The sequence below is a fragment of the Glycine max genome, chromosome 18 (assembly GCF_000004515.6).
Source record: "Glycine max cultivar Williams 82 chromosome 18, Glycine_max_v4.0, whole genome shotgun sequence".
Lineage (NCBI taxonomy): Eukaryota > Viridiplantae > Streptophyta > Magnoliopsida > Fabales > Fabaceae > Glycine > Glycine max.
The window spans coordinates 6,725,145-6,747,226 of record NC_038254.2 but is presented as its reverse complement, the minus strand read 5'-3'; the positions used below and the strand labels follow the sequence as shown (position 1 = coordinate 6,747,226).

The 22,082-nt window shown below is 28.8% G+C and overlaps 1 long non-coding RNA gene and 1 pseudogene across 1 annotated transcript; one reads left to right on the top strand and one right to left on the bottom strand.

Annotated features, from left to right (window-relative positions):
- Window positions 1-5,244: 5,244 nt before the first annotated feature.
- LOC100801844 (vacuolar cation/proton exchanger 5-like) lies at window positions 5,245-9,384 on the top strand (annotated as a pseudogene).
- A 1,196-nt stretch (window positions 9,385-10,580) lies between these two features.
- LOC106797054 (uncharacterized) lies at window positions 10,581-12,843 on the bottom strand. Its single transcript, XR_001386085.2, has 2 exons — window positions 12,222-12,843; window positions 10,581-10,853 (listed from the first exon to the last, which is right to left on the bottom strand). It is a non-coding gene; the product is annotated as an uncharacterized lncRNA (long non-coding RNA).
- Window positions 12,844-22,082: the final 9,239 nt, after the last annotated feature.

Sequence of the window (22,082 nt, the reverse complement as noted above, 5' to 3'; positions counted from 1 at the left end):
TTTTACAAATTTCATGTTTAATTAGTCCCTAAATAAAATATTGTTAGGGTCTTTTTACATTTATTTATATTTTTTTTGTCCTTGATGAAGTATCGCAATTAAGTGATAAGGTAATAATCACATTAGTAGTTATGCTAGTTGTCATGTCATCATCTAGGATAATATCACAATTACCTACATGTAATTTTTTTTTGGTAAATTATATTTTATCATTCAATTATTTTATAAAATTCATTTTTAGTCTTCCAATAATTTTTTATCCGATCTTAATCCCTCATCTTTTCATGTAACTCATTTTTAATCTCTCAATTTTTTAATAATTTTTCAATTATTATTTATGATTGTTTTATTCTTTCCCATCAAATATCATGTTAGGCTTAAGTGATTCTATGTTTACAATCAAATAACTTATCATGTGTATTACTAGTTTTACATGATAATCTTGTGGCAAAATTTTGCTTGTTGAACACAATTTCCAAAGACATTTTTGTTCACATGACAGATAAGATTATCTATATGACCAATCAAATGAGGCTTGGAAGTCATCCATGCATGTTTTCAAAAGGGGTACATCCCATGAAACTGAATTAGGATATCTATGCTCTAACATATTTGCGCATGTATGTACCCATGGATTTTTTTCAATCATATATATTGTTGGGAAGTCATCAATGATCATAATGAAAATCCCCCACTAATTTTTTTTTATATCTGATTAATAATTATTTCATTTAATTTTAATATATTATCAGCATAAAGATTTTCATATTAATTGTTAGCTAGTTAAAAATCATTTTAAATTTGACTTTTACTAATTATTACTTAAATTAATATTTTTTCAAAATAATGTGTCATGATTTATTATAATATATGGTGAACTAATTACATCATTAGTTAACTAGTGTAGAACTTTAAGTGAATAAATAAACCTTAAATGGATACGAATTTAATTCGAATACACTTACATGCAATAAAAATATTTTTTATACTGCAATCATAGATTATCATATACATACATTGTTAAAATTATTTTGTTAGCATAAAAACATTGATTTTTTTTGTAAGGTTGAAAAAACGAATTAACTGTTACCTCTATTCTTGCTTTAGTAATATGAATTGAGCCATTTTTTAAAAATAAAATACTATGTGTTGAGAACTCTGACCTACCTCATTTTATGTATGATGGATTGGTTTTTTAAAAACAAAAACAAAATAGAAAGTAAATTAATGGACCAATCTATTAAAAGTAATAAGAAAAAGAAAATTAAAAATTTAAGAAAAACAAGTATACATCTATTCTTACATTATATATATATATATATATATATATATATATATATATATATATATATATATATATATATATTAATAAAATTAAAACATAATAAATATTTATAAATTAACTTGGAGAAAATAACTATTAACACTTGTTTTTTTCAAATAGTCTAATACAACATTTTTTTATATCAATAAATTTGGTATTTGTTAATAGGAGGAATTAAATCGAGACCTTTTCTTCTTTCTCTTCTTCCTTAACCATCCAATCCATTTTATATTTCATAATCATATAACATTACAATCTTCAAGGAATTTCTAATAGAGATGCAATAATTATCGTATGTACGTTCTTCAATATTTCATATGCTTTCTTTTAAAAGCGCAAAAATAAAAATGCATGTAATGCACGATTCACCAGCATCATATATATCCTGAGAGCTCCATACATGGCTTGGACTAACAATAAATTAATTAATTAAGACTAGGTAATACTGTAACCAGTGGTGGGTCCAATTTTTTTTTCTGTGGAGACAAAAAATAATTTACTATTTTCTCAAATAAAAAATTATATAAATTTTATTAAAAATGGTAATAAAAAATTAAAAATAATAAAATTTAAAAAAATACGGTAAGTATAATTAGTATCAATTTATTCTCTTTTATCTTTTATCATTATTTACATTTATTTTATTAAAAAAATTATCTTGTGGAAATTTATAGGACCAAAAAAATATTTATTCAATATATTCAAATAAAATAATTTAATTTTGGGGACAATTGTTCCCATTACCTTCTATGTAGATCCATTAGCGATTGTAACATAAGTTTATAATAATCTTTTAGAGAAAGTTAGTTTATGTGAGAAAATTTTTACTAATTAACTCATAAATTAATTTTAACTTATAAAAAAATTTATTTCATTTATTTATTTTTTTAGAATTAAATGTTTTTAGAGAAATTTATCCAAATAGATCTTAATTAGGTGGTTAACCCAAAAAGTAATTAAGCACAAACAAAGCCATAGCAGAATCAACTTCTTCCTTACATAGATATGTTCATATATAATATCCGTCAACTTAATTAGTAGTAGTTACAGTCCTACACACTAAACACAATCAACACACATCTAAGATCTAATTAAACTAAGCTAACCTTACAGCTGCAATCATAATAACAAGACAAAAAAAGAAAAACAACATAAGAAATCTATCCTTCAAGACCTTATTTCGTTGGAGAATAATCTAAAGAAATAAATAAAAACTTGTCTGGTTCCAACACAAGGAACAAGTCATAATGGATAAATTAAACCTCAAATTTTTTATTAATATATCAATTAAGTTTAATACTTCACCCACAGAGCACCTGTTCAAGTCCTTCATTATAAACTCCACAAATCAACGTGGAACCAACGGAGTGTCCTAAAATTGTTTTTGGTTGACATGGCAACTAATTAATGACAATGACCGCGACAAAAATGAGAAATTAATGCGTGTTAAGAAAAGGGCAAAATGAAAATGAAGCATTAAGAAACGACCGGCTTGAGAATGAGAAGATCACAACGTACCCACAACATATAAACACTTGCTTTAATGATTGGATATATATTAATTAATGCGATAATACTCAGAGTTTAATTCTTAATAAAAATCATTATTGGTCAATTTTTATTTATCTTTTTACTAAATTTTAGATTAATTAAAAATTTTCCCGTGATGAACGGAAGGGTTAAAAAAGATCTTTATTTTCTGTTCAATCTTAAACTCTTTTCTCACAAAATCGAAAAATATCAATTATGAATGACAAAATGATTTTTCTAGTTCTGGGCCAGTTTGGTTGCTCAGTACCCATTTAAATCATATATATACAAAAATGAAGACTCGAGTTGAAGTGAAACCTAATCGTATGTACTTTAATTGGATTCTTTAAATTCATTAAAAAAAATAATTTCTTTTTTTTCTTTTGCGTCTTGTCTTTCAATACTAACATTTGAGGTCTTTTTGTAAGAAAAAAAAAAGCATAACAACTTAAATACTCAATCTTTTCATTGCAGTGCATGGAATTCTTATATGACTTGTTGAGACTTGCAACAGGTGTGTTCTTTCTCCATTCCTGGTGAATCCTTTGTAAAATTCTTTTGAATTTTGAGTAAGGTTAGGGTTTTTATATTTACTTTTTAATGTGTTACCATAATTTTTAATTCAGATAGGAGTTTCGGTGGGTTGTCGCTACTTATGAATATTTTGTTTTGTTACAGTAAGAAGTAAGAATTTCTTGATTTATGTATTTTTTGGTATGCTAGTGTGGTATAACTCGGATATATGACAAGGCCTCTTGACGGTGTGCTTTTCTCTAGCTAGAAAAATGATGGCTTGTGAATTTTACAATTTTTTTTTTTTTGCATTCAATTGCAATAATGTCTGATTATAAAATTTTTTTGACAGATGTCTGATTATAATTTATTATCCATTAATCCCCCTTCATTTTGTAGGATAAAATGTCTTTTTTTAAAAAAAAAAAATTAAACTCAAAATTGTTTTGTTCTGTTTCAGTCTCCCAAAATATAACCTTCTACTATTCAAGACTTTAACTCCGTAAGTGCCATTGCATATTTGCATGACTGGTAAACAGACATCCATGTGTAACCAGTGAAACAAATATTAATACATGTTTATTTATTTTTAACTATGCGTGAAATAAAAGTAATCATATTTATACACATAATCATGTACTCAGTTGGACGTGGGTGTAAAATACGTGGATGTTGGATAATCATTTTTGAAAAGGAATTTCATGAAACTTATCAGTTATTTTGTTCAATTTCAGAGGTATTATTGCTTTTACTCTTTGAAAAGTCAACAATCATTGATCAAATTTTATTTATTTTTCCGTCAAATCCTAAATTAATCAAAATTTTTTAATTTTTTTCTGATGAATTAAAGGGTTAAGAAAAAAAAAAACCCCACAATCCTCTCTTCTACAAAATCGTTTTTATAGAAGCGTATTTTTTTGGGGACTAAGTCACTTTATTTCAAAAAAAAGAAGTATTTTCGTGAAGGAAATATCTCGAATCCTAGCTCGTTTGCAAATGTGTTTTGTGGTCTAGCAAAACGGTGCTGTACTTAAGGTATATTTGGAATTTGGATGTATATTTATTTGGGGACCTCAAACATTTTTTAGAACTTCAAACTCAGTTTCTTATCATGTTTAATTTTTTTAAAATTAATTTTGTAACTTATGTTTTGGAACAAACTTGGATTTGGATCAGAAGTAACAAATGAGTTGCTTTTAAAGTAAAAGTACTTTAAATTTGTATATTTATAATCGAAACATGAAGTAAAAATACTTTTGATTGATTTTATCTAAACAAATATTCATTTAATTTATTAACGTACTTTTGAACAAAAATATCCAAACATAAATTATGTTACATACTTTTGGTTCAAACTTATATTTGTTAACTTTAATCCAAATAAGTACTCAACGTCCCAAGAAAACGTGGTTAATTTGGAGTTTTATGAAAAGGAGGTAAGATTTTATTTTGAGCAACGATACACAAAGTACATTCACTTAATTTAAACACTTTATCACTTTTTTTTTTCTTATCATTAATTTAAACACTTAATTTGGGATGTCATTCTCTATTGTGATTCACAGTATGGGTTCATGGGTAAATGAACCACAATTGTATTATAAGGGGGGTGAGGTGCATGTAATTCATGGATTGGATGCTAATAAATGGTCATACTTTGAAGCTATGAGGCTGCTAACTGAACTAGGTGATAAAGGAGATGGTGATCTGGAAGTGTGGTGGAAAGGGAAGGGAACTGATTTTCATAGTTTAAAAGATCTTGTGTTGGATCAGGATGCTATGGACTTGACCAATTATGTTCTAACTCACAACTGTGAAGTTGAGATATATGTGCAAATGGGTTGGGTGTTCTAGTTGAAAATGATACTATATGTAAGATGATAGATGATGGGGTGCAAACTGGTATTGGGGAGCAAAGTCATGATGGGAACCAATATGGTAATTTGGAGCAATGTGGTAATGTTCAAGAATCTGGTAATTTGGACCAACTTGGTAATGTTAAGCAATCTGATAATGTGAACCAATCTGCTAGTGGTGAAAATTTGGAGCAGTCAGGTCATCATGAAGTTCATAACATTAATTTCATTGACATTGAAGAAGAAAGGGACTTAGGCATGGATTTGGTCTTCCTGAGGTTGGACATGCTAAGGCAACGTTGAATCAGAAGGTGGATAAAATGAAGACCAAAATTGTGGGGGCGACAAAGGGCTATGGTACACGAAAGAGAGAGAATAAAAATATTGCAACGAGGGATAGTGATCATAAAGTAAATGTGCCTGATGATGTTGACTCATTGTATAGGATGGAAAGTTCTTACTATAGTGACGAGTTGGATAGTGATAATGGTCAGGATGGTGACATTGAAAGTTATGCAAGGAAACATGTCACGTTTAAGAAGGAGGAGATGCATAACTTCATCAAGCAGAGTGTACTACTCAGCGAATATTATTTAAAACATGTCAGTTTTGGCTTCACATCTACTGCTGAAGAATCTTATTTGTAGTCTTTGTATACATTAATTGTGTGCAAAGATATTTTTTTTATCGGCAGGAATAGAGGACAATAGCAGGAGATTTACAATAATAATTTATGCATCTTGTTTAACCAACTAAGTTAGACTTTTTGACATACAAAGACCCTTGTGAATGGACAGCTCTGTTATATATTAATGTGTGCAATGCCTATGCTTTTCTCATAAATACAATTCATTTTCCATCTACATTATTGACCACACTCAACTGTTTGCATCGAGTAACATTAACAAAATTTTGTTTTGCTTCAAGGGTACCATTCACGTGACAATCGTAAAGCATTCAAAAAACAGTTCTTACAGTACTATAATGTCCCTAACATAATTGAAATGATTAACATAATTAACAATCTTTCATTCATTGAATAAGTTCTTATAATACTACAATGTCTCTAACAAGGTGATCAACTAGTTCAACACTTAAACAACTGATACAGGGGTCAGTGGACACTTACACAAAATAGACCATTTCAACACACCTAATACAAATTAGACTAATACAACAAAGACCAATTCATCAAAATAGCCCAAATCGTTGACACTTGAATACAGATAATTGACACACGAGTCCCACCATTGTTTGAGACATTGAAACTTGAATACGCTCATCAGACACAAGTCCCACCATGCACCAAATCACTGAAACTTCAATACACACAATGGACTCATGAATCCCGAAATTGCCCAACACATGACCAACAAACTCATCATCATATATCTATTTCTACTCTCCATAACAAGCTTCTTCTGCAATTTCACATTTTTTTTTCGTGCCTCCTCCAATTGCTGTTGAGTCCTTACAAGAGTATTTTGAGTGGCTTCTTCCAATTGTTGCTTTTGCACAATACCAAGCATGGCTTCTTCATCAACCCACAGGAAATTTTTTTACAGGTAGTTGGTCTCTACAAACAAGGTTTTATAACAGAACAATTTTTTTTGGAGGGACTAATTCTTTAAAAAAATTTAGTAGTTCTAAAAACATACTTTATCCCATTTTGTATTAAACTATTAGTGAATGTTTCCCTTCAAACATTTTGTAAATAATCAACTTGCCAGTAGCCAAAGAAATGGATTATTGGAAATTATAACTTGTCGCATACATATAGAGGTATGATGTAGCATTCAGTCAATTGATTCGTCTGAAATCTAGATGATATCCACTCTACGAAAGAAGGTTCTCATAATGAAAGACCAATGCATAAGTCTGATGAAGAAGTTTCTTTTGGCTCTGAAATGATAAATTTTGACCACCCAGAATCTATTCCGGTGGAAGTACATGGATAACATTCTGGAGAATCTCGGACTGCTCATCATGAAACGTTGGCGGGTATTATTTACAGGAGCATAAGGGTTGTGGTTTTCTCTAGCAAAGTCAACTTGCTTATGCCTTTTGGGCCTCTTGCAATTCTTGTGCAGATATTGACTGGTCATCATGCGAGTTGTAGTTCATATCATACAATTCTTAACTTTCTTTGGCAGCTTTCATTAAATATGTTAGGATTAAATATGTTTTTTTTTTTATCTTATTTGAGTTTTGCATTTGATTCCTAATCATTTTTGTTTTATCTTCGGTTCTTAATGAAACAATTTTTTTTTTTATCTTTGATATTTTTTTTAGTTCATGATGAATAAGTGAAATTTGTGTTTGTTTTCTAATAAATTTTTTTCATTTATTATTAGTCGAAACTAAAACATAATTCACTAATTTATTAAAGAATAAACATCAAATTCATTAATTTATTATAAATTAAAATAAAATATCGAGGACCAAAAATAAAAATGTTGTTTTACTAGAAACTCAATAAAAAAAATTATTAAAAAATAAACAAAAAATCAAATATTTATTTAAGTCAATATATTATATTCAAAGATTATTTAAATCAAAAACATAATTCACTAATTATATTTATTAGACTCTTTGGTCTGAGTTTGTTGGGAATAATGCCTCTGGCGAAGCGGTTAGAATATGTAACCAAGTAATGTTATGTGTACTCTTTAAGCTTTTGCTTAAGCTTTTCACTTTGTATGGTTTCTAATGTTACCCTTTTTCTTGGTCTCATATAGGCAGCTGACACTTTACACTGGCGATACTGGTAAAGTAATAGCATTCTACTAAATCTAACTTCTTTTACATCAATATCTAGAGAAGACACTAAAATAAGTTAAAGCACAGATATTATTGAATCAATGTAATATAATATGTATGCATCTTTTTACCATTTAATTAGGAGATGTTGCCTTTATGTGTCTCTCTAACAAATTATTAGGAGAAGCATTTCTTAATTTTCAACTATCATTTTACATGTTATATTTCATTGGAAACTATTGATTAAAGTTACTCACTTTTAGCATCCATGCTTGTGATGGTATGGACTTAATATCTGCGATTGCATGCAGTGCATATAAGTGGTTCACTCTTCAATTTCTTATTGACCATATGTTTGTGGTAGTTTATTTCTAATTTTATTGTATTGTATCTTGCAGTTGGGGTAGGGGGTAATTTAAATGCTTCATTTGGAAATGCAACGGAATTGATCATCTCAATATGCACATGTGCACTGAAAACTGGAAAGATACGGGCTGTCCAGCTATCTTTACTGGGTTCAATTTTCTTCAATATGTTGTTGGTGCTTGGATGTGAATTTCATAAGGAACAAGTGTTTAACAAGGTAGGCAGGTTAATTTCTATCTCATAGTCTTTGAATATTTTCTTGAGTTTCATTTTGTATTACCTGTAGCAGTGTAGCTTATTCAATTTAGCATGCAGGAAATTGCTTGTGAACTCAGGATTATTGCTGATGGCAGTTATGGGCATACTTTTTCATGCTGTTCTACACTACACACACGCTAAGTCCATGTTGGGGAGTCAGAGTTGTCACTTTCAAGATTCAGCAGCTGCATCATGCTTGAGGCCTACATCACATGCCTATTTTTCCAGTTTAAAAGTCAAAGAAGTCTCTATGTCCTTGTGAATGGGGTTGGTAATCTTATATCAAGTTTCCATATTGTTTTCTCAGTCATTCTTTTGTGTACGGGATATGTGGTATGCTATGTGATATTATTGATTTGCTTGCTCTCTAGAGTGTCTATATATATCAACTAGCTATTTTATGAGATATTAATGACGAACATGTAAAGATTGAGTTTGGTTCATTAGAATAATCGAGTTTAATTTCAGAATTTGTTTATTTAATTAAACAATTGAGCTTGATCAACATTTAATGAATCAAACTTAAATAGTGCACAAATAATTCCAAACAAGTACACAAAATTAAAAGTATGGTATGAGGGAGCTAAAACACGTAGATAATGACACATATTAACAATGTCTTGATTATTAGTATGCTAAAGATCGAGACAATGTTGTGACATATTTATTATGCATTTGCAGGAAAGAACTGCTAATTACTTCAAAGGGCTAATGCTTATTCTTTGCTATCTGATAGTGGCAGCCAGTTTTTATGTACATGTAGATTCCTCTCAATAAGTTAGATTTGTACTGATGAATTGAGACTTTCGCTTTACATGAACGTTCTCTTGTACAATAGTTTTCTGAAATGGGATTGTCAAAATTTTGTTGTTCCCTGATGCAAATTAAATGAAAGAAATTGATTTGTTTCAGTTCTCCCTATTAGAAAATAGACTTTTAACATCAGTTGTTTTTTACTTACAACATCTGTTAAAAAATCGATATTAAAATTACTGATGTTAATTTTATCAACGTTAACATCGGTGATAAAATTAACATCGGTTTTCAAAAAATCAATGTTAACATACACTACACAACATCGATTATTATGAAAACCGATGTAATATATTAAGAAACATGCAAAAAAAAAGTGCAAAAACAATATCGATTTTGATAAAAACCAATATTGTAAGGTGCATAACAACATCGGTTCTTAAAAAAAATGATGTTGAATTATGTATTTTGAAACATTTTTTATATTGGTTTTCTTAAAACCGATGTAGAAATGTCTTTATAACATCGGTTTTAGGCCTAATCAATGTAGAAAGTGCATATACAACATCGATTTTAGTCAAAATCAATGTTATAAGGACACTTTCTACATCGGTTTTAAAACAACCGATGTTATAAGGGCACTTTCTACATTGGTTTTAAAACAACCGATGTTGTTTTTTATAAAAAAAACAAAAAATATTTTATTTGTTTTATAATAAACCAAAGAATCAATTTATAAAAAATATATTAATTTTAAATTAAAATATTTTAAAATTATTATTTTCATTACAATATCACATTACTTACAATCTCATAATATTAATCTAGAAACAAATTTAAATGATAATTATCAAACTTTAAGATATAAATATTACTCATTTTCAACTTACATATATATCCTAACAAAATAAGTAAATCAAAGTTGGGGTTTTGGATGCAATGGAGTGGAATTTATTCCATTCTAGTTTAACAATCCAAATTCAATTCCATCTTGCTCTATTGTTTCACTTTCCCCAAATCCAACCACATTTTTTTGTTAATAATTTGGGTGCTAAAAGATAGATCAAAGAAGTAGATACAAGAAGGATGTAGACACAGAAATGAACTTCTATGACAAAGGCCAAGGCAGGAAGCAACTAGGTGAGGGATATGCCTAGGTAACAAATCAAAAAATTAAAACTTGGTTCTTTTTTTAATTGGTAAAATTTGGTTCTTATTTATAGCTTGCAAATTGCAAACATGTAATACTCAGTTTGGTACAACAAATGAGAAATATGACAAATACTCATAAGAGAGCATGTTACCTAAGTTTTAGATACATAGGACCAAATTTTTTTCCATGAGCTAATCAGTGTTCTTGTATGAGCAGAAAAATTTCCTCCTTCCATGATCCTTTCAGCTGTAGGTCCCACTTCGTGGACGAATTTGACAGATTCCAAGAGTCGATTGAGAAGGTTCGTCAATGCAATTACCTCATTCCTTTGCAGCTGCAACTGAAAGATCATCAAGTTAGATATTAGGCTTGAATATCTTATGACGTTAAATTACTATCTTATGACGAATTTGATGACTTCTATATTATTAGTTAGTCTGAGTAGAATATTACTAGGCTTGAATATCTTATGACGTTAAATTACTTTCTTGAAAATTAAAATAAAACTAAATTATATCTCAGGGGCTTAGGAGTGTAAGCGGGAGACGTGAATGTACTAAATCAAATTCAATCCAATTAAAATTTTATAAGCTAGGTTAAGTTTTTTTTTAGTGTACTAAATTATAATTAATTTAGTAATGGATTCACGAGTTGTAAATCTGACTTAACTCAATTACGTAATAATAATATATTAATCGTCTAATTCTATGTATCATGTATAGAATTTAAATGATTATTTTATTATTGTTGTTTTGACTTTTCAGTATTGTGATATGTAAAATAGTTATATATTTTATGGATACTAAAACTATGATTATAAAATAGTTGTATGTTTTATGACTACTAACGATGAGTTATATATAGAATAGTTTTATGAATACTATATAACTTTTAGTATTTTGAGAAGTATTGTTTGTGTTACATGTACTGTAGTTGAATTATAAGAATTAAAAAAAATTGAAGTAATATTAATTTTGATGTTTTTAATTAGTCATTATTAATAAATAAAGTTTAATATATTAGTAGGTTCTTAAATTTTTTGGAAAATTTGAGTTTGTTCTTTAAATTAATAAAATGTAATTAAGTTATTGATTTTGTAAAAAAATTGTAATTGGGTCCTTGAAAATAATTTATGATGACTTGAAATCGCTAGAAAAATAATGATTTGTGTCAATTTTACTAACTCTAAAAATTTAATTATAAAAATTGTACGTAGAAAATTAAGGACCTAATTATAATTTTTTTAATTTAAGAATCTGATTAAAAAAATTCTAAAACTTTGAAGACCTACTTATCTATTAAACTTAAAAATGACAATAAATGTTAGGGGTGATGAAATATAATAATTGAGGGTTTAAGATTATCTATGAGATTCTTTCAGACAAATTTTGAAAATTGTTTACCATTAAGGATCGAAGAGAGTCATGCTATTTTATGACTATAAAAGAGTTTTGATGAGTCATGCTTGTAATAATTATATATAAATAATTTTGAAAAACATGAAGGGCAACAATAATGGATTATAAAATTATTTTATTGTTGATCGGTAGATTATAAAAACTCAAAAAAATATCACCCTTCAACCTTGTCTGATAATAATTTGAAATTTTACATAGAATAAATTGTTGATAATAATTTATTCATAATTTTGAAGAATAAAATTTTATGAAAAAGAAACCGTGAACACAAAATAGTAAATAGTTATTACCTGATGACGATTGTCTTCATCTACTGGCAACTCTGACCTCACTCTTTCACACTCTCTTCCTTCAAATGGTGACCAAATCAATTATGAGCCTTTTCACGTTGCTTGTAAAATTGTCTCCATCACCACTCGAGTTCGACTCACACATGAAAAATATTAAGAAGTTAACAAAAAAAATATCAAGAAATTATTTTGAAAAAGAATTAAGAAAAAATGGGTGAAAGGAGTTAATTAAATAATTTGGACTGAAACCATTCAATAATTAAATAAATTGAAAAGGATAAGGAAGTATTCAAACAATATTATTAAAAGTGCAGGTGTCCTTAAAAAATTGAAAATGCTTTCCTTCAATAATATTACACCAAAGGTATTGTGGAATATGGACGAAGCTAGAAAGATATATAATAATATAGAAATGAATTGTATGCATTATGCAGAAACAAGTAAAAGGACATATGAAGATATATAATATAGCTTACCACATAATCGACATTTCTCACATCCTACACAATCCATCAATGCACTGCATTCCACAAAATAACATTCCATTGCCAATGAGATAAATCAAAAGTGTAAGTTGAATCAGTAGTAGAATAATAAATGGAGAACAAGTAAACGGAGTGGTCATTTAGTTGTCTTATGTTTAGATTAGATCAACAATCAAAGAGTCCAGATAAACCAAACCAATTTAGCATCCATCAGTATGTGGAAAACTCAAAATGAAAAGAAAAACCATACTGTAGGATTAAAAATATCAATGATGGGATTTTAGAAATTTTGTGTTTTGCTCTTCCTTTAAGGAATTTTGTGATGTATGTTTTTAGAATAATAAAAAATTTGATAGGTTAAATTTATTTATTTTCATTGAAATAAATTATTTAAATAAATAAAATATTATAACTAAGTTACAAATTTTATATTTTTCTATAAAATAAAAAATTTAATAAATAATCTTAATTTTTTTAAATAATAAATTATATATATTTAATCTATCGTTAATTATATTCATAAGTAAAAATAGTCGTAGGTATAAGTTTGTAGATATTTTAAAATATAATGATGATTTAATATTTACTTATTGAATGATGACAAATATCTCATAAAATATACTTTTTAAATATTTATTAGACATTTTGATAATAAATAATATATACATTGTCTGTATAAATATTTTTGTATGATAAATTTTTTATTTTTATAATAATTAAATAAAATATATTAATAATAAATTTTAATTTTTTGATGATATAATTATTTTTACCAACATTTTATAAAAATTCTATAAAAGTTAAACTCTATTATTAAAAACAATTTTTTTTTCAAATGAACTAATATGAAATAATTAATATAAATGTGTGTTATATTTAAATGATAATCATGAAATAATAAAATTAAAATTACATAGTTATTTTAAAATTTTAGTTTAATTTTTAAATGCTTACCTTTTCAATTTTTTATTATTTATTAATTATTATATTTTTTAATTAAAATATAATTAATAACTCAATATATGATTTTTTTATGAATATATAAATAATTTAAAAAAAGAGTTTATATTAACATCGATTATTCTAAAACTGATGTTGTAAGTGCTTATACGACATCGGTTTTAAAATAACCGATGTTAAAATCGCACTGAATGAAGTTGTTAACATCGGTTATTTGAAAAACTGATGTTGTAAGTGCTTGACGACATTGATTTTCAGATAACCGATGTTGTAGGTACTTAACGATATCGATTTTCAAATAACCGATGTTAATAGGATAATGTTAAAACTTATTTTTTTTAGTATCTTATTATTTACATCTTGTAATTGTGTTTCATAAATGTAAAATGTCATTGATTTGACACCCTGCATGTTGCACAAGCTTCAATCTCCTCATACACTGAATATTCATCTTGTGAACATGATCATTGTTGAAGTGGTAATGTCACACTTGGAGAAATCATGCCAAAGTCTGATAATGAAGAGCTCTCGCCTAAAAGAAATATATACCGTGATATAGAAGGAGGTTGCTATGAAAATAAGTAAAGGCTATTCAAGCTCTCTGTGAACAAAAATGATATAAAAAACCAATCATATCATTCTTGAAAGTAAGAAAATAAATGAGTAGTGTTGTTCGTCTCTTATTAATTTTATTTACACGTTAAAATGAATGAAGAAAAAAAAAGAAAATGAAATAGTTTGTAGGAAATTAAGTTTTAGTATTCCTAAAAGGAAAAAAAGAGCGAGATAAAAGAAAACAAAAAGAATATAAGAGAGAAAAAAAAAGAAGAAAAAGGAAACAGAAAGGAAAAGATATTCCCCCTTTTTCTTATATAAAAGAACGCTTACTTACTATGGACTTTTAACTTTTTTTTTATTTCTACTATGTGTCTTTTTTTTAAATCAAGTCTACTTTTTTTTTGTATCATTTTAGTTTAAATTATCTCATTTTTAAGGTAATCCAAAGGGTTGACAATATTGTGGATAAAATTTTGTTACATTTAAACATATAAAAAATGATTTATTTAATAAGATAACTCGTGTTTAATTTTTTCAATATGTAAAATTCTCTTGAACTTATGATTAAGATTAATCTCTGATCCAATAAATTTGGAGACACATATAATATTTGATCTTAGGAAAAAAATATTTTTTAACATTTAATTTCAACATTGTGTGATGATTGATAGATAGTTAGTTTTTTTTTTATAGATTACTTATATTTTTAATTAATTCTATAGAATATATTATTTTTACTATAGGTTTTTTAAATAATTAAAAATAAAATAATATAAATTAGAAATAAAATTTTAGTTTAATTATATATTACAAAATAACAATTTTATATTTTTAAAAAATGGTAAAAAGAAACATAAAATCCAACGGATTCACAATCTTCTTTTAGAAAGAACTGCATGACTTTATAAAATACATAAAAGTGAGTCCAAGCTTCCAGAGATCAAATTAATTTTTCATAAACTTAATTTTGAATTTTTTGTTTTCTTTTATTTTCTAATAAAAATGGCTAAACTAAGTATAGAATTTGCTCATATACACATTTTTGTTTAGAAAGGATATACTAACAAGTTACATTACTGATGTACTTAGGGTAAATTTTGATATTTTCTTGGCCCAAGACGAAATAAAGATTAAAGACCCTTAAGATACATTAATTTTAAAATGTCAACATTCATTGCTGAACTGTTGCAATTCTCATAATGACACCTTTTATAAATTGAGCAACCACTCAATTACTCCCCTTCGACAAATTAAATAAACGACATTCTCTGTTTCCTCCCTCAACAAATTCCACAATCCACATACGAAGCAGAGAAAAAGTTTTGTCTATTAATAGAAAACATTGTTGCAAGGGGATCTATTGACATTATTGTTGATCCTACTAAAACCCAAACCCATTTTGCCATTGGGTGCTTGTCACTCAGTATCCAAGTTTGGTGATCCAAATTCTCAAAGAATGAGTGGATGATGTAAAATATTAAGGGGTTTCCTAGACTATCAATTATAGGAAATAACAGGATCTTGAAACTTATGATTCTCACAAACAATCAATAAACAATAGATAATGATGCATACCTTTTTCCATAGGAAAACTTGTACCTTTCTTCATAGGAACTTCTCTCCGGTGCACTTTGATTTCCTTGAAAGAGGAGAGAAATAAGATTTCACTTCCTTAGGCCTTTCTTTTTTGTCTCTCTCCGTTTGTGATGACTATGAGTGAGAGAGAACACTTTTCTGGTCAGGAAGAGGACCTTATTTTACGTTAGTGGGTATTAAACCCCTTTTATAACCACTACTCTCATCAAGTAGCAGTTAGCTCTAGAAACTTCTCCTATTAAGCCCAATTACAATTTAGCCCTTAATCGTTAATTATTTACTTATTAATCCCTACATAAGTCACATGCCTTTCACATGAGACATTAATTCTACCATTCTCCCACTTGGCTCATGTGACATTAATAAACATTATGGACTAAATAAATAAATAGATTAACTAACATAATGCGCATTAAAAAATTGATTAAATTGTTCTATACATTGGGTACATCATAATTTCATGATTAAGAATAGGAACCAATTCGAGTCATGGCGGTTGTACATCATCTAATCGACATAGTCCCTTCCATGTACTACAAATTAGTCTTCTCCTTAATATGACCATAAGTTAGGAGTACAAAATTGGTCCAACATAATGTCTTCTTTCAAGACAAAACCTGTTAACATTACTCTAACACAAACACAGAAACATATCATAATTGAGCTCAGAGTGTCACTAAAATGCATAAGATAAATTACACTTATGATCATCAATAACAATGATGCCCATACTTTCAACATGTTCTATAATGTCTTGGGCGGTAATCCCTTATTTAAGGGTCAACTATCATAAGGTTTGTGCTGATTTATTTTATTGACACTCTTTGTTTTTGAACTTCTTCCTTCACGACAAAGTACTTCAATTCCATATGCTTAGCACCCTTAGAGTACTTGTTGTTCTAACAAAATACTACTGTGGAGTTATCACAATACATTTTCAGCGGCCTAGCAATATTGTCGACAATTTCAAGCCCTGAAATAAAGTTCCGCAGCCAATTAGCCTGAATTGTAGCCTCAAAACATACTACAAATTCAGCTCTCAGATGCAACAACAACTGATGCATACAAATTTACTTTCATTTATTTTCTTTCCATATCATTTCTAGGACATTGTGCGAGACTAACTTTGTCTCATTTCTAAATTAGAATAGGTGTTGTTAAACACCTTTCCATCTTTAATCTCTCTAATACTTTATCGATATATACTTTCTGAGATAAGCCTAACAATCCTTGTGATCTATTATGGAATATTTCTATCCCTATCTCATAGCTTACCTCACCCATATCTTTCACTTCAAAGTTTCTAGAGAGAAATTTCTTAGTCTCCTGAAGAAGACCAAGATCGTTAGCTGCAAGCAAGATATCATCAATATACAGAATTAGAAAAATAACCTTACTCTCACTGACCTTCAGATACATACACCGATAAGCAGTATTTGCCTTAAATCTAAAGGAAACAATGGTATCATTAAACCTCAAATACCATTGGCGGGAAGTTTGCTTTAAGACTGTATATTGATTTCTTTAGTTTGCACACCATGTGTTCCTTTCCTTCAACTAAGAACCCCATTGGTTGGTCCATATAAATATTCTCTTCTAAATCTCCATTTGGAAAGACAGTTTTCACATCCATCTGATGTAGCTCCAAATCATAATGGGCTACTAATGTCATGATAATCCTGAAAGAATCCTTTCGTGAGACCGTTGAAAATGTCTCTTTATAATCAATCTCATCTTTCTGAGTAAATCCCTTAGCAACAAATCTAGACTTGTAACGTTCAAGGTTGCCATGAAAGTCACGTTTAGTCTTGAAGACCCATTTACAACCAACTCTCTTACAACCCTTTGGTAATTTTATAAGGTCCCAAACTCCATTCTGTTCCATGGAATTTATCTCTTCTTTCATGACATTTAACCACTTCTTAAAATTATCACAACTTATAGCTTGTGAAAACGAAACTAGATCATTATCATTAATGCTCAAGTTTGTTTCTGTTTCATGTAAGTATACCACATAATCATTCGAAATAGCTGGTCTCCTTTCTCTTTGAGACCTCCTTAATGCTACTTCTTGTGGTTCTTCCATAATAGGTTCATTATGCATCATGAGTTCATTATTGTGTTGCTCCTCTTCATTAATTTTGTAGCAATAACTGAAGGAGCAATCACCTTACTGTTAAAGGCATAAGCTAAAAGGACTTACACTCTAACTTTTTTAATTTCCACTTCTCGTGGAACTGTACTCCCACTGATTCCATCATTTCAATGAACCTTGCATTTCCAGTTTCGACAATTCTCATACTATGATTAGAACAATAAAACATATACCCCTTTGACTTTTCTGGATAACCAATGAAATATCCACTGATTGTTCTTGCATCCAATTTTCTTTCTTGCGGATTATAAATCCTTATTTCTGTCTGGCAACCCCAAACATGCAGGTGCCTTATTCTAGGTATCCTATTTGTCCACAGTTCAAAAGGTGTCTTTGGAACTGCCTTATTAGGAACCTTGTTCAACAAATACATGACAGTTTTCAAGGCATACATCCACAAAGATACAGGTAAAGTCTAATTGATTAATATACTCCTAACCATATCCATCAAAGTTTTGTTACGTCTTTCTGATACACCATTTGTTGTGGTGTATCGGGCATTGTGTATTGCGCACAAATGTCATATTTTTGAAGAAGCTTAGCAAATGAACCTGGGTGTTGCCCAGTTTCATCATATCTTCCGTAATACTCACCACCTCTATCATATCTAATAATTTTCACATTTATGTCTAATTGCCTTTTTACTTCATTGTAGTAAATTTCTAAGGCATCCATTGCCTAAGAAATCTCGGGCAGTAAGTAGAAATAATCGTAACGTGAATAATCATCAATAATGGTGATAAAGTATTATTCATTTCCGAAAGAACTAACATCAAAAGGTCCACAAATATCAGTATGCACGATTTCAAGCTGAGTGCTTCTTGTAGCTCCTTTCTTTGTATGCTTTGCTTGTTTTCCCTTAATACAACCCACACAAATATTTAGATCCGTATAATCTAGATAAGGAAGAATTTCCTTCTTTATTAATCTTTCCATCCTTTCTCTAGAAATGTGACCTAAACATATATGCCACAAGAAAACAGATCGTCCGTTCACTAAACTACATTTAGTGTCAACATTATGATGCAGAGTTAAAACAGTTTCAACATACAAACTGTCTATTTTCAATTTATATAAACCATCACAAGAATATCAGTAGCAATGAGATGATTATGCTTAAATAAATTGAAATATCCATTACCAAAATTAAAAGAGTATCCAGTAACATCAAGTTTAGATAATGAAACTAAATTCCTAGATAAACTAGGTACATAGGGAGTTTCCAGTAAATCTAAACGATGTCCAGTGTCAAATTTTAAACAATAAGTCTCAACTATTTCCATTGGAACTTTCACTCCATTCCCCATGAAAATGAACTTCTCATTTGGGCTTATGATTTGGATTGTAAGGAATCTTTGCATAATGTTAGAAACATGAGTCATACATCCAGAATTAATCCATCATGTATCATGGGAAACTTCAGTTAAGTTTGATTCAAAACATACATGAGCATTAAGCTCACTTTTCTTTTCAAACCAAGACTTGCACTTTAGGTAATCCTTTTGGAAATGTTCGGATTTCCTACAAAATTGACAATTATTTCCCTTTGATACCTTCCTTTGGATTTGCAAAGAGTCGTCATTATTCTTTAATGACCCTTTGCCTTTATCATGCTTCTTCATAAATTTCTTTTCAAGCTCCTTGATTTCCATGGTGGCTTACATAATGAACTGAGTGACTTCCTTGATTCTTAAGCCTCGTTTCTTCCTGAACTAATATACTGTGCAATTCATGCGCATTCCATTTATCTTTCATAGTATTATAGTTCATTTGAAACGGACCATACTCAGACGATAATGAGTTTAGAATAAACTAAACAAGAAAGTTCTCATTCACATCCATTCCCAAGGTCTTAAGTCTTGTTGCAATGTTTGTCATCGAAATGATATGTTCATACATAGTACGTGAACCATCAAACTTCATGGTGGTCAATGTACTCATTAATGTCCCAGCAACAGACTTATCAGTTGTTTGAGAGCACTCTCCCACTAATCCCATAAACTTTTTAGCACTTTCGATTTTAGGGAGAGTTATCTTAATACTGTCTACAACAGTCATTCTCATCAACATTAGGTTGAATCTGTTAGATCTTTTCCAAGTTTTATAATGAACTTTCTCTTCATTGCTACTAGCATCAATAATAGTAACAAACTTCTCTTCCAACATAGCAAGATCATGATCCAAAACACCGAGGTGAAATTGGACTTGCTCATTTCAGTCAGAGAAGTTAAGCCCATTAAAATTGGCCCAAATGATACATAAGAATCCAATGAATTCAAAACATGTATTACATAATAAAATTCACATAAGTGTTTTGAGACATAAAATACATGTCATACATATGATTCATTCAGATAACAGTCAATGTATATTGATGTTCTCCTTTAGGTGATACACCAACACACAACATACAAACATAATGATGCTAATAAAATTTTAACATTATTTGGCAATTAAATATGCACCAATTAGTAGTATCTATTTCCTTTGGGCATATAAATAAAACTAATGATACACACAAATCGCCTACAATTATATTCATTAATTATAAGAACAACTAATCAACCTTTGGGTGATCCATAAATGCCTTATAACAATGAATTTCAATTACCCATAAATCAATAACCATATAATTTAGCATCCATTATTCTATGAGTAATCAAAATAATCATTAATTTGGAATTAAATAACCTTACAAATTTGGCAACTTTGGTGACTAGCAAATTCAACATACATTTAATTCCAACCAAATATAATTGAAATAATCATTAATTTGGAATTAAATAACCTTACAAATTTGGCCACTTTGGTGACTAACAAATTCAACATACATTTAATTCCAATCAATTATAATTGAAATAATCATTAATTTGGAATTAAATAAACTTACAAATTTGATCACTTTGGTTACTAACAAATTCAACATACATTTAATTCCAATCAATTATATTTAAAATAATCATTAATTTGGAATTAAATAACCTTACAAATTTGGTCACTTTGGTGACTAACAAATTCAACATACATTTAATTCCAACCAAATATATATATGACCTGCACATACTTATTGTTATTAACAATTCATAGTCATTCTATTCATTTCATTCCAGGCCATAAAATAATATTTACATTTATTTGTATTTTTGCATTCAAACACGTTCAAGCAAATATGTAGCATATACATATATTTACTGCTACCAATAATTGCAAAACATTCACATTAATTTAATTAAAGAATATAAACTTTCAATCCTTTAATCACATTTAATAATCATTTTTGAAAAAAAAAATCACAAGTGGGATTGGAAATAGCAAAAAGGGGTTTGCAAATAGCAATTTCCAAAATATTTCCTTTCTTCTTCCCCTGCCAGGAGCGTCGTGCAACGCAGCCTTTTCCATGATTTGGAATTAAAGGGAATCTACTTTACGATCACGCAGCTTTTCAAAACATTTGAATTAGCCTTTCTCCATTAGAAATAAATTAATGGCTTTCTCTACTCTCATTCTAGTTAAATGCTTAACGTCCATTAATGGCGGCGACATAAGCTTTCTCATGATATACATAATTTCATACTTTGCAACGAAAAATATAATTAACGCGAAAAACACGTTATCAAAACATTAATTGAAAATACATGTAACATAAATTAAAATCCCTAAATTTCATAATTATGTTTGATGCATAATTTGGAGAAATTAAATTATCCCTAAATTTCATAATTAGGGTTCATGCATAATTGGGAGAAATTAAATCTTTCTTGGAGAATCATAAATTTCATAACACATGCTCTGATACCACATGTAAAACATTAAGGGGTTTCCTAGACTATCAATTATAAAAAACAACAGGATCTTGAAACCTATGATTCTCACAAACAATCAATAAACAATAGATAATGATGCGTACCTTTTTTCATAGGAAAACTTTTACCTTTCTCCATAGGAACTTCTCTCCGGTGCACTTTGATTTCCTTGAAAGAGGAGAGAAATAAGATTTCACTTCCTTAGACCTTTTTTTTTTTGCCTCTCTCCGTTCGTGATGGCTATGAGTAAGAGAGAATACTTTTCTGGTCAGGAAGGGGACCTTATTTTACATTAGTGGATATT